The sequence below is a fragment of the Hyposmocoma kahamanoa genome, unplaced genomic scaffold (assembly GCF_003589595.1).
Source record: "Hyposmocoma kahamanoa isolate Upper Pololo Valley unplaced genomic scaffold, ASM358959v1 265, whole genome shotgun sequence".
NCBI lineage: Eukaryota > Metazoa > Arthropoda > Insecta > Lepidoptera > Cosmopterigidae > Hyposmocoma > Hyposmocoma kahamanoa.
In genome coordinates, this window is record NW_020653767.1 from 286,275 (window position 1) to 301,307 (window position 15,033).

General features: G+C 37.0%; 1 protein-coding gene across 1 annotated transcript in view; it reads left to right on the plus strand.

Moving 5' to 3' along the window:
* Nucleotides 1–4,541: 4,541 nt before the first annotated feature.
* Nucleotides 4,542–15,033, plus strand: part of LOC113228996 (spectrin beta chain, non-erythrocytic 2-like) — a gene marked incomplete at its 3' end in the record, with an annotated part of 66,138 nt that continues 55,646 nt past the window's right edge. The window contains exon 1 of the mRNA XM_026462464.1: nucleotides 4,542–4,766. The remainder of the gene's footprint in view (nucleotides 4,767–15,033) is intronic.

Here is a 15,033-nt window from a genome sequence, read left to right on the forward strand (position 1 = left end):
TAGAACTTACGAATTTTTCTATGTACTTTTTGCAGATCTTTGTTTTTCACCGACTTTGTGATTTGTGAACCGATTATGATGGCTCTTTTTTGTTTTAAAGAGAACCCTCCTCGGTACTGGTCCCATTTAAATTTGAAGAAATATTCCTCCCAATAAAACTTGGCAAACGTAGATGTAGTTCCGTCAACTTTTGACGTCGGCTTTTTTTTATGAAAAAGTTGCAATTATTGATTTAACGGCTTTATTTACCTTAGTGTCACATGTGAGAAACCTATGAAATTTTGGCTTGAGAAACGGGCAATGAAATTCTTTTTTACAAGGAGCTCTACTGCTCCTAAATACTTGCACTGTTGCTAGTTATTACAAAATAAGTTTGTTACTTTATGTCAACGTGAAATGACTGTGAAATAACTGCTTAGTTAGTGTCACGTGGTTTAAATCCGTTACAATTTGCTTTTAACCATTACCTCACGTTGTGTGCGACTAATCGAAATATTCATTCGATCGACTTGTAGACGGCCCACTACTGGAATGAGATCAGATAATTAATATTTTTTGTAATAAGATTTTGTATCGTTGACAATCAACCTTGACCATGGGACCTGTAAAGGGCCCGAAACTTTGGTTTGTTTGAAAAAACAAATGTACGCGATTTAAATCCGGAAAAATAGTTTCATTTCCTGTGTCACAATCGTGAAAACGTAAGAACACGATAAGTTACAATTATATTTCCACTAGTCCGATCGACTTGAAATTTAGTCTACTATGAAATCCGATGACATTACAATAATATAACAACCTTCATTTAATGATGCAATCAGGACAAACCGCAGGCTACCCAACTCCTCCTCCACTTACAGTAGGCCTATTTTGTTTGGACTCAATCAAACCAAAATCGGTTCACGGAAAATGGGTGAGCCTCAATAAACCGGATTTTTCCCTTAATGTCGTTCCACCCGTAGAAGTGAAACATTTTCTTAAAATTTAAATGGGGCTACTTCTGAGGTACCCTCTTTCCAATAAAAAAGAATCATCAAAATTATGCGACTTCCGAGAAGCTCCCTGCTTTTTTCCATCGGTTGAAAATACTTTAACTAGCAGTCGAGCTCCTTGTGAAAGAGTTCGTCCAGGGAAGTACTGCCATCTTACCTATTTCTGCCGCCAAGAAGTAATACGAGCGCTACTGCGTTTCGGTTTTGAAGGGTGCTGGTGAAATCACAATTTATTTACGACAATGCCAGTCCTCAGATCTTTGCGATTTCAAGTTCTGATTAGTACTGCAACTGTTATGGACAGGCGTGTCGCTTACCAGGCGCACGACTTGTTCGTCCCGTCATTTGGTATCATAAAAAAGTACGTTTTTCATATAAACCTGTGGACTTGCTTGCTTGGGCCTGAAGCATGTATGTATGTAGTAAGTACTTTGCCCGTTCAGCGCTTTTCGATTTGTACGAGTAGTAAGTGATTTAAAAGTCAGTAAACGTTGTGCATAAGACAAAAGGGAAATTTCTCAATCTACATACAATCGTTTTGCGTTTTGTACTTATGTGTTAGTATGGGATCCATACAAAGTGGGGTAGTTTCACCGACTGTTAAAGAAAGTGGGACTTAATATATTCATGACGTCATGTGCTGTATCGCGTAAGGTTACATATCACAAGCTAGAAACATGAGTTACAGAATTTTGTTTGTGTGTTTATTGAATATATTTTGTTTGATTTGTCCGAAAACACGTTACGGTTTTTTTAACCGACTTTCAAAAAAAGGAGGAGGTTATACGTTTCGGGTGTATGTATGTTTTAAAATTACTCCGTGAATTGTGGACGGATTTTGAAAATTCTTTTTTGTTTGAAAGGGTACACTCTCAAGGTGGTCCCTGGTGCTGATCCGTAATTGTTTTCCACAAATAAAAGTCGACTTTTCACATGACACAATACCTACCTTTTTTGGTACTGTTTTTTCCATTGGAAAAGGCAAAGGCACTAATGCGTCATACAGCCAAGACTGAGAGTAATTTCTTTCTTGGATTCCATTACAAAAATTAAATGTCTTCGATAGTGGCTCTTACGAAATAATATAAATTTGGATAACATTCCTGATTACATGTAATCAACACGTTATCAACAAATCACCGTCATCATGACAACCAAAAAAGAACGTATAAAATGTACAAAGGAGTTTGTTGAACCCTGCCCCGATCCTTCGGTATCCTTCCTCGAAACTCCTTTATCTTAGAAGTGGACTGTATATTCTCATTAGAAACTCTGACTTACAACCGAACATTAACACGTCTTACAACTGAGAACGAAAGAATGCGAATGAAAGCGAATGAACACAAATACCAATTTTCGCTTTTTCTTATACCGGTACGGTGTCTCCCATACCGTACCGGTCCTATCAATTGGTCGCTACGCCGCTCGGTCAGTCAGAGCTCCTGAATTATTCGTTTTCCTCTCAATTCTAGCTCTGACCGGCTAGGCGCGTACGGCCGTGTGTAACAATCCCGTTGTCAAGAAGTCAGAGTCTGCATTGTAGTTGGTATGATCGCGTAAATTCGCGTATTCTAAAATATCTCAGAAGAAACCACTCGTACATCATTGATAGTTGCCAAGATTCAGAAAAGTCTCTCTTCGCTGGTTCATCTCGTGCAGCTTTTTCATATGCTAACCTAACCTAAACCCACAGCAGTGAGTCGAACCAGCTAGAAAATACAAGCAAATTCGTTTCTGGTACTCGCCACTATGACCATTGTTTTTAAATTACATTTCACATGACTGGAAAAACATAGCACAATGGTTTGACGAAAGTCACGTGGAACTTACAGTGCACCAGCAAAGCACAATCCAGAATTTTGGAGCTGTTCGGTAACCGTTCAGCTCCCTGTAAAATTGTACGGCGGCGGTATAATTTTATCTAAGAATAATTTTGTCGAAGCGAATTTTCAGCAATCTATAATAACATAATAATAACGCACACGCTCAACATAGCCTCGCACTAGGGAAACCCTGAGTCGCGGGTGCCATGGACACACACATAGACAATCACAAATTACACCCAAACTCACGAGAGAAATAAATGTAGGCCATACAAATATTTCTCCTGGCCCGGGAATCAAACCTGGGACCTCTGCGTGGCAGTCCGGCATGGTAACCGTACGGCCACGGAGGCAGTTAACAATTTAAATTATATGGAAAGCAGACAGTATAACAAATATGATTAGACCAGACAAACTTCTGCCCAAAGAATACATACATATGTGTAATAATTATTCTATTAATAGGTTTTCGGACAAACGATACTTCTCCTGTAAGACAATTACGTGTTGCAAATTTATACCAAAACTGTCATCGTACTAATAAAAAAAGTCGAACCGTGTTCGGAGTAATGAAATTCGGAAAAAAGAAATTCTAGTTTGTGACAGGTTACCATCGCACGAACATCGTTCAGCTGAGCAAGGGTCCCGTTGATCCAATGCAGATGGGAGCCATATAGTACACCCGTGTCATATAGAAAAGCCCTTGCTATACAGAACACCCGTGCCCAGCAGTGCAACAACCTTACATTTAAAGGTTGCACGTTTTTTAACAGAACAGCAGTTATTACGCAATAGATTCATATCTTATTAGTGAATTTTAATTACATCTTTTAAATTTTTAATTATTTTTTTACCATTGTTTAGTAATGTAATTTTTTGAGTAATGGTTTAGTTGTGTTAACGGTGAGAGTATGGGGTTTAATTCCCGACAACGTCTTTGTCAAATGAATTTTAATTTGCTTGGTTTAGTTTTCACGTACTATAATATTTTTGTACAATTCATTTTTGAAAAATTTACTTCTACATTATGTATTACCTTTTATGTATTAATGGAATTAACTAGTTCTTATTACACTGTGGCAAGATAGTACACCTCAATTACGACAAAAATTATATAACACTTCCTTTTATAACCCCCTGATAAGAATGTGTTGACCACAGACCACATAAATACTAGTGTTGATTTTACAACGAGATAATATATGAAAGACACCGGTTGTATATTTGTGACTCTAGATCCAGGCTGTTTAAAGAAGCAGCTATTCAAGTTAAATAACAGATACTGCAATCGGTGGAGAGGGGTACGATGGTGTGTATGGGAATTCATCATCAAGACATAGTACGCTTTACTTTTACGACGTGGTTTTTCTTTTTAACTGTATAGTTAAATTGTTTTTTCTATCTCTCTCTTTAGAGGTGACCAGTACGTAGCAGTGGGACTTATAACGGATTGATAATGATATCTTTCTTATTGTACACCTGCTATTATATTAAATTGAATTTAAAAAAAAAACTAATTTCTTAATAATGTGACCAGCTGTAAATAATTAAATGTTAATGGATTTATTGCCTTTGACATTACAACAGAAGGTATGGTCCTGTTATTTCAAAGCGGTAACCACGTGGTGACGGCATTGATTTTACGAAAAAAAGCCAACCGTTTTTCGCTTCCTCTTGCAGAATCCTAAAAACATATTATCTCGGAGCGGAAGCCGCGTCGCGCTCGAGCGTCAGTCCGCGATTGCACACCATAGCATACGGCACGCGCCTTTTATACGTTACATTTTAAACTTCGAACCAGTTTAAAAAAGAAAACGGTTTTTTCTTTTTCTTTAAAAAAAGGTGTTTTGTCGGATATAATATAAAACTGTAAGTGTTTTTTAGTGTAAAATAAGTGTTTAAAAAAACAATAATAGTGATGTTCCGCGTGGGTTTTCGATAATTAAATAGTGTCTGTGAAGCGATGTGTAACAGTTTCGCATATCTGCGTTGCTTTCTCTCGGCGATGTGTGTTTATTAATGCCATGTGTGGATTTTTTGTAATGGATGGCTTCTCAATTTATTTTTTTCACCTAAACATTACGTGCATTCGTTTGTAACAAAACACTGATTATTTTTATAGAGAAATTTACTAATGCTATGGATGTTAAGGTTTTTACTTTTTCTGTGATTAGGTATTTTGTAAATTTAGCAGCTAGAGAATACCGAGTTTGAGGACACAAATGTGTTTTCGTTGTATACGATTAGAATATCTTGAAAATGATAACGGACTCGATAAAAAAACGGTTACAATGTAAACGCGGTTAAAAAAATATACGTACAACGTTTTTTGAATTCTCTTCAATTACACAATATAACAGGACAAAGCGGTGTCTCCGCCGAAGTTAAATAAACGCGGCCATACATGATTTTTTCGACGTATCTATGAGTTATCACAGCATTTTTCAGTCAGTCGTATCTTTTGCGGATAAGCCTGAAATGTCTGTTATCTAAAGTAATTAAGATCACTTTACTGTACTGTATCAATTATATGATTAAAAACTGCTACACTGTATAATACAATATAAAATAAAAAAAATATAAGTATAAAAAATGTCCATTGAAAAGGATGCGTCTATAAAATAACAGGGTAGGCGAATAGAAACAACAATTTCACAATTCGTCGCATGACTGGGCCCAAAAAATGTGTGGCTCCGCTATCTTCTTTCCTACTGTTCGAGCTGGATTCGAATCAACAAAATCAATCTTTTTTCTATAATTCGTTTAAAAAAGAGAACAATAAATGTTTTAAACGATAAGATACGAAATTAATACATAATATACACAGACCACATAAATACTATGATATATTATAAACAATCGCGCCTGTTTCGGTTTCACTGGGACAGCCAGTGACTGCTTTACGAATAAAAGTTGTCACTAAGCAATTTGGAAATTAAACTATATTTTCGAATAAATTGTATTATATTTATTATGAGCCTGAAACGTTGGTTTGTTTGAAATTTTTTTTTATTGTTACTAAGGACGGGATAAACAAGTCGTGCGCTGGTGGTAAGCGACACGCCTGTCAATGGCAGTTGCAGTGCCACTCAGAGCTTTAATCGCAAAGATCTGAGGGACACTGCCAGTCACTCTGAGGCATAAGGTGACAAGTCCCATGTGCCTGTAATTTCACCCTGACCATTCGAAACTGGAACGCATTATTTCTCATATTATTGCTTGGTGGCAGAAATAGGTAAGGTGGCAGTAGTGTATGTTAGCTGCTCAACCGAAAATTACACCTTGTACCAGTTACGATAAATAAATAAATAACGTACACACTCAACATAGCCCCGCACTAGGGAAACCCAGGGTCGCGGGTGCCATGGACACACACATAGACAACCACAAATTACACTCAAACTCACGAGAGAAATAACTGTAGGCCATACAAATATTTTTCCCGGTCCGGGAATCGAACCTGGGACCTCTGCGTGGCAGTCCGGCATGGTAACCGTTCGGCCACAGAGGCAGTTTAATAGGAGGCAGATAGATGACATTTGACGTTACACAACGGTTGCTTATCTATATATTACATTATTTATGTCGTTTTATCACAGTGGTATTATTATGTTGATACAAAGTTTGAGAGATTACATTTTAAATTACCTTAAGTGCGTGGAATTACATCTATTTGCCAAGTTTGGAATCAGTTACTGAAAGTGCGCGAAACCGGATTCAACCCCTAGTTTGCCACCCTTGGAGATGGAATATTTTCATCAAATTTAATTGGGACCAATACTAATGCCGGAGTAATCGCGTATCATACACAAAAAAATACAGTCGAATTGAGAAACTTCTCCTTTTTTGAAGTCAGTTAAAAATTAAAATTTTTAACGAAAACGTACTATTTCTATGGCAACACGGAACAGCTGTATAAACAACAATTTAATGTCATTTTAAAAAAAGATCCTTTTTTGATTATGACGTCTGTTCCTGATAAAGGACTTATACATTATGACAGTCAAATCCGCATTTCTGTCGATAGAGCATAGATAAAATACCAAACATTTTGGTCATTCCGTTTCAAATATATTTAATAGGTAATCAAATTACACTTGAAATCGTCACATTGTAAACTCTACTACTCATTCGTGAGGCAGATTTCGACGAGAAGAGAAGAATGAGTAAGAAACTCCAGGGATCATTTACAATCGGGAAAGTGCTAAAAGTGCCTGTACAATGGATTTTTATCGTCCAAGTGCTCTGAAACTATATGTATAACCTTTAGCGTTAAGTTTTTGTTGTAAACTATCAACCGAAATCTTATTATAGAAGCGTATACATTGCTTCTTAAATGAATTTGTGACTGTGAAGACGACTGTCTAGGACAGTCAGTTTATTTTTATTCCTCGCATTAATGTTATGCCTAGAACTATTTTTCATTTAAAAGTTACTGTGACACTAGTGTAAGAATGTTAATTTCTGTTATGAGTTTATGTGTTCAAATTTAATACGTTAACCCGTGTCTATGGTGACCGAAAAACGTTCCAAATTAAAAATTCCCGCCATATTCCAAATATGGGCGTCGCGCAACGACAATGGAACGTGTGTTCTAAGTTTAAATTTAAATCTGCGCGGCCTTGAGCGGCCGGTTTAGGCATTTTGTTATAGTCACGCCATTGTGTATTGACCGGTTGCTGTGTCTGCGAAACTGCGAACGAATAACATTAATTAACATGAGTTTTGTTTAATAAAACATTATGTAGATGTGTATTAAGCAAAGGCTGTGAAGTTAGGCACGGTTTTAAACATCTGTGGAGCACGACACTAGCTAAACCATAGAGTTGACCGTACTTAAACATTCGTCACTGATAATGATGATATACCAATTCCTTGTAACTAGTATTTCCTCCGATGAAATATACCATTCAGATATAAGACTGCAAATGGTACTAAATAATATGTTTTAATTTGTTTATAATTTCCTTTTAATAAACAAATTTGATTTAATAAAAATTAATACTGCCAATATACAATATTTTACAAACAGCGTATAGCGTAAATTGGATTGTTCTTTGGTAAATTAAATATGGTATTTATAACTTTTGTAACTATAGTTCTATTGTTTATCATAACTGGTCGATGATTTTACCATCACAGTCAGCCGAGACATGGTCGAGACCATGGGATCTGTAATGGACCCGGAAACGTTGGTTTGTTTGTAAAATAAATACCTATTAAAACAAATACATACATATCGTCGCTTAGCAAACAAAATCGCTCAAGTCAAAATTTGGCAGTTTTTACTATTCAACGTTACACAGGTCAAAATAAAACTTAAATATCAATAAAAATAATACCACCAACACATGCAATTATTTATTATCCATAAATTAACCTATTACTAACAAAGGTAAAAAATCTTGTATACAATAAATAATATATGCAGGTTTTTCACTCTCCTATAAAATTATTTGAAATTACGTAATCGGTGTTGTTTGCTAAGCGACTTTGAAGGAACCCTCATCGCTAATATTGTCGGGAATCACTTGATAAATGACAAATTCATTTTGCGCACGGCGCGGTATTAATTCGCAGTAATTAAATAGTTCTTGAATATGAATGGCACCTTTGGCATGATTTTTTTATATGGATTATGTCCTGTCGTGTCGAAGCGTTTTTGAAAATGTGAAATTTTTAAATATTTTGGGTACAGCGGGACACTAATCTTCAAAACGGGACGTAATTCAAATACGTATTGAAAGACAACTCGCCAATGTCCAACGCCAGTACCATATTTTTTCCTATACTCGTTTTTGTGCAAGAAACGTATGTTAGAGATGGCGGATTTTTATTTTTATTACTCGACCCGTTGCGTTGGCTGTTGCGAGAACAGCGCCATTGTTCTCTTGCCGTTCAGTATTGGAGCAACGATTGGCTGGTTGGGATTACGTTTGCCCTCATGCGGGAGGTTCCAGTTCGAGTTTTATCGAGGCTTTCACCGCTGAGTCATTTCGAAACATGTGGTGTAATTATAGGTTACCATGCTAGTCTACCACGCAGAGGTGCCTGGTTCAATTTCCGGGCCGGGAGAAATATTTTGTATGGCCTACATTTATTTTTCATGTAAAGCTCTGAGTGGCACTGTAACTGCTATGGACAGACAGTCTCTTACCACCAGGTTGTGCGACGAGTCCGTCCTGTCACTTATTATCATAAAAAAATGTTCAATCAGTCAACCGTGACCATGGGACCTGTAAAGGGCCCGAAACGTCGATTTGTTTGAAAAACCAAATATACGCGATTTAAATCCGGAAAAATAGTTTTATTTCCTATGTGTAACAATCGCGAAAACCTAAGAACTCATTTAATTAAATCGCTTTAAACTGTGATAAGTATGTGCGGTCATAATCTCAGTAGAGAGTACTATAAAAACGAAACGAAAAAACCGACCTCAAAAGTCATTCATTCCCTAGTTTGCCACCCTTAGAGGAGGAATATTTTCTTCAAATTGCAATGGGACCACTTCTGAGGTATCCTCTTTCCAACAAAAAAAAAATCATCAAAATCGGTTCACGAATGTCGTAGTTATCGCGTAACCTTTTTTTACAAAAAAACATACGACATTGAAGCTCCTCCTTTTTTAAAGTCGGTTAAAAAAAGAAAGCACCAGCTTAATTACCGGTCCAATGCAAAACGCAGGTGCTTGGGTGGGGGTCGTCGGGACGCTTGCACATTTCAACTTGGAACAGGAGCAATTTACTAATCGTCTAGTGCACTTGCGCTGGGTATCTTTTTTAATTGTTCTTCAATAACTTTTTTATGCAAAAAAAACCGATCTTAAAAGCTCGTGGAATTACAACTATTTGCCAAGTTCTAGCTAAAAAAAAATTTTGGTTTCAATTGAATTGAGAACCTCCTCCTTTTTTAAGTCGGTTAAAAAGTCGATGTGTGCGCCGGCACTTCACAGGTTGCTTTACAAATGTGTATATTTAGGCACAGAGGTGCCTACTTAATGAAAGTTATGCTGGTGTACTGCTGATTTTTCGGCGGCGCAAAGAACTCTGGCGCATGTGTCCCTTTTCGGGTAAATCAAAATTTTATTACCGAGTTCTTAGGTTTTCGCGATTGTTATACATAGGAAATGAAACTATTTTTCTGCATTTAAATTGCGTATATTTGTTTTTTCAAACAAACCCACGTTTCGGGCCCTTTACACGTCTCACGGTCACGGTTGACTGAGGTGGTATAGTCATCGACTAGTTATGTCTAATTTAATGCAAACCACCCTATTTTTTCACTATAGTTACAAAAGTTATTAATTAAATACCTTATTTTTAATTTTACAAAGAAACATTCCAATTTACGCTACATTACGTTTCACAAATTATTTTGTTGTAACAATATGAATTTTTATTAAGTTTATTATTAATTAATAATGGAAATTAAAATTTAATTGATAATTTATGGTTACGTCTTAAGCGCAAATGTCCTGCGCCCGAAATTACTACGATACACAGATCTAAAAAGTGTCAGACAGTACGAGTCTATTTTTAGTAAACTTACATGTTTTCTAAAAAGTCATGGAACGAAAATTGTTGTTTATGATGTTAGTAATATATTCTCGAGAGGTTGTTTGTATTTTACAAATAACTCTGTATACCAGCGTCCCATTGGGGTAGGCAGAGATCATGCACCTCCACTTACTATGCACCTGCCAGACTAGGCAGGCAATTCCCTGTAGTATGCATTCCAAAGCAACAAATTTCACTCAATTAGAAAATTTGGTTTGCCAGTTGGTGCTACCGGGAACTGAAACCGGCACCATTGGGCTACTGAGGTCGCCAAAATATTTTCTTTGGAGAAGTCCCGTGCCCATCAGTGTAATGTGTGTGAGTTGACACCGTCATCAAAATTGACATGCCTAAGTAGAAAAGAAAGTTAGTATATTCAAGCTCGTTTATAAAACTGTCTTCCAGTTAAATTCTCTTTAGAAGTGACACATGTCCAGCAGTGGATCGTATATAGGATGACGATGACAAATGGTTACCGGATGATCCATAGTCTTGTGAATGCCACAACAGATACCAGTTCAGAAGTTACGCACTTGTAACCGTACCATTTAAAACACAACCCTATCTCCACGATTTTAAGGTTCAGAACAGACTTGTCAAGTTTGTGTAGTGATTATGTGATATCATGTGACCTTATCCGGTTCGGAACCCGGCTCGGCCCTAACATTTTTCTGTAATGATGACATGTGCATGACGTCATGAACATGACGTAAGCCTGTGTAAGGTTCTTTCCTTAGAGAATACCGAATTGGTTAACAAATGTGATACCTACTGGTAATTACAGCATCTTTTCCATCGAAAGAAGTATTATTGACATGCATCACCCAATCTCATGTCATGGTGTTAGTCATCAACCAGCTATGTCTAATATTAATGCATCCACCCTATTCTGAACTATAGTTCTGAAACTATACTATTTTTAAGTAACCAAAGAACATATTCTAATTAACACTACATCGATTTGCTAAATATTTTAACAATATGCTGTTATTACTAAACCAAATTTACTAATTATTTTGTTCAGTTTAAAATGTTATATTCTGGACGTTCTAAAACCCTTCTCTGCGTTTCAAATTCTAAACTAAACTTATATTTCAGGTCTAAAGTACTTCTCAATTATTTTTTTTAAATGAATTTTATTTGACATTTCATTTGGAACTTCAGTTTTTCAAGTGAGAAGGTTAAGGGTCCGCTTGTCCGAAGTAGTTGGTTTATTCCGGTTTTCAGGTTTCCGGTTTTTACCGAAACTCATATTCTGTGTTATCTGCATCTCTGAGTGTCACAGACACAAGTCGAATACCTCCGATAACCAGAATACTGGCGGCTACAATAGCTATTTCTGCCACCAAGTAGTAATGTAAACATTACTGCGGTTCGGTTTTTAAAGGTGCTGGTAAAACTATAGGCTGTCAACTTTATGATGTCTCAGATCGTTGCAGTGTCAAGCTCTGAGTGGCACTGCAACTGTTATAGTTAACCGTGTCGCTTACCACCAGGTGCACAACTCGTTCGTACTGTCACTTGATATCATGAAAGCGACTTTACCATCATCATCATCCACCACGATCCTGTGCTAGTCTCACTTATCTACTGCCCGCAACTTTGCCAATGTCGTCCACCCGTCTCGCTGCAGGACGTTCCACGTTTCTATAACGATTTCTTGGCCACCATTCGGTTATCGCGTTACTCCGTCTGTCTTCACCACGTCTCGCAATATGTCTTGCCCAGCTTCATCTTAAATTTGTTACCTTTATGTCCTGGACCTTAGTTCGTCTTCGGATTTTCGAATTCGTAACTCGATCTGTAACTTTCACGCCAAAAAATAAACTTAGCCACCCAAAGAGGGTTTCAATCGGTCGTTTCTGTATTAAAGCTGATAATGTCAATTAGTCCTTTATATTATCTACTTTATTGTTATTAAGTGCTACGATGGTACAAAAATATATAAAATAATAAAAATGAACATTATTAGTCACCGGATGGAAGGTCAATTTCGACGCCGGCTTGCGGTCGCCATTTGTGCCACAGATAATAAACATAATAGCATGTATTTACATGGCATTAAATCAAGAACGGCGGCGGCGGGGCGGTGCCCAATGGGATAACGTTGCTTCTCACTTTTGAATGTTGCGAATATTCGCACATTAATTGACAATGTTTAGTAGCAACACCTCTCTCTAATAGTGAAGGTAAACAAGCGACGAAGCCTGCATATCGAAGAAGGTTTGCAACCCTTCGAAAACGTTCATGTTTTGCTTTTAAAAAAAGCATATTAATGTAATCTTCGGTAGGTAATTGGGATCCATACATAACACTATATAATCAGTCTTGTTCGAAATTATGCATAGGATTTGTTTATCATAACACTCGAATTCTGAAATTCAGTCTCCTTAAAGAAATTAGGAAAAAAATTAATGTTTAACACTAACATCACTACGTGGCTGTCAAAAAATTTAATAACAAACGTAAATGTTTAGAATAGTCTAACATTTTAATCTCTGAAATAAAAAAGATCAATTTTAAATGATAGAGCGTTGACATACCAATAGGTCAATGTGATAGAGCGTCAATTGTTTCATCATTTGACCACCACTATCAAAATTCCCAAATTCTGTTTGGGAAGGCGTAAAAAATCCGGATTTGTTTTAAAATCCGGATTTTTTCCAGGTTCCCTAGTCAAAGACACTTTCTTAGCATCAAAAGTCTAGACTTTTTTGGAGTACCAGGAATTTGCAAAGATATTATTTGCGATGATAACGATATCTATATCGTAAACCACACCCCATCAGGTTTGACCATTAACCAGTTTGAATTTGGAGAGATTTTTTTTGTGATGCCAACTGACGGAGCGAACGAGTCGTCCGCCTGGTGGTCAGCGACACGCTTGTCCATAGCAGTTCCTATGCCACTAAGAGCTTTAAACCGCAAAGATTTGAGACATAAGTTGACAAGTCCCATGTGCTTGTAACTTCACCATCATCTTTACCGTGCAAAACCGGAATGCAGGAATGCTCCCGTTACTGCTTGGCGGCAGAAATAGTTAAGCTGGACTTCCTGGACAAACTCTTTCACGAGTTTTTGGAGGATTGTATCTTTACAAGGTAATTTATAGCTTTACCCTAATTAGCTCATGCTTGAATGGCGAAAGAGAGCACCGCAAAGCAACCGGCGCCGATCAAGGATTTTTTGTGCAAACACAATCATTTGCAAAACTAAAACATAACCTGAATCTCGACCGCTATTCAAACATTTGAATATAGAACGCGCTAGTTTCAAATCCGGTTGCGTTCCGATACTACATCCGACATTCTACATGGCTGTGTAATTTACAACATTTGCCGTACTGTTTAAAGAAGTAATGTTGATCAGTGGTTTTAGAAATCTTTTAAATTGCAACGTACAAATGTAAGTGACGGGACGAGCGAGTCGTGTCGCCAGAGATAAGCGACACGCCTGTTAATAACAGTTGCAGCGGCTTTCAGTGCATACATCACAAAGATCTGAGGGGCACTGCCACTGAGTCCGTCATCCTGATAAGTTGACAAGTGCCATGTACCTGTAATTTCACCAGCACCTTGCCCTTCAAATACCGGAACACAATAATGCACATGTTATTGATTGGCGGCAGAAATAGGTAAGGTGGCAGTACTTCCCTAAACGGAGTTATTCACACGGAGCTCTTCTATGTATAGGAAAAAATGGAACGTCGCGAATTTACCATGGATTAATTTCACAAATAATTTCTATTTGCCAAACCCGATTATTATATCAGGGTAACACTAACCAAAGAATGATTCATTAATATTAATGAGTTAAATAACTAAATACATTCCATTGTAAAAAAGACTTATCATTTTTTGTACTATATTATAATTATAAGGATGCTATCATTTGAATACAAGAACTTGAATCCAAGGTCACAAATAAAATAAATAGAAAAAAACACTTTTCAGTTTTCTTGAAGATTGGAAAAATCTTTTAAATAGTCTTTCCGATTCTTTTGTCGCTAAATTGACTTGAATCCGCAAAAAAAAACAACATTTTTTTCGCATATATCTCGATAAGATTCCATCAAAACTTCAAAGTAAAAATAACAAAGCTACCTTTTTTGTGATCCAGATTTGGATCAATGCCTTCTAGCGACAAATTTGGAAAGTAACTAGTGTTGTAGTAATTTCTATAAGAAAGATATTATGTTACAATGTGTGACCTCTCAATTAAATATTCAATCACACCTTAAAGACATTCGGGTTGTGTATGATCGGAAACACAGACAGGGAATTATATTCCTCGGTTGTACGCATTATAAACGATGACGAAAAGCACAGGCGCGAAAGTAACGATGATGAAGGAAACTGAATATCTTCTAGCCTCTGTTTTCCCTGTCCACGTCTTCAATTGCCATTAGACAGACTTAAACTTATCACCTTAAAATAAACATTACCTAGAACCGTATTGAGTATGTGCCTCATACTCGCGGCAAATACCTAATGGGAGTTAATTGAATCGCTCCACTTCGCCATAATTAGTTTAAAAGTTAGCGATCTGCTGACACACTTACATACGCTCTCGTAATACCGCACTTACCGTAAGTACCCGCTAGTCGTTGTAAGGCCAAACGGTCTTTACCGGATACCATCGATGACGTACCCCGTCTCGTTT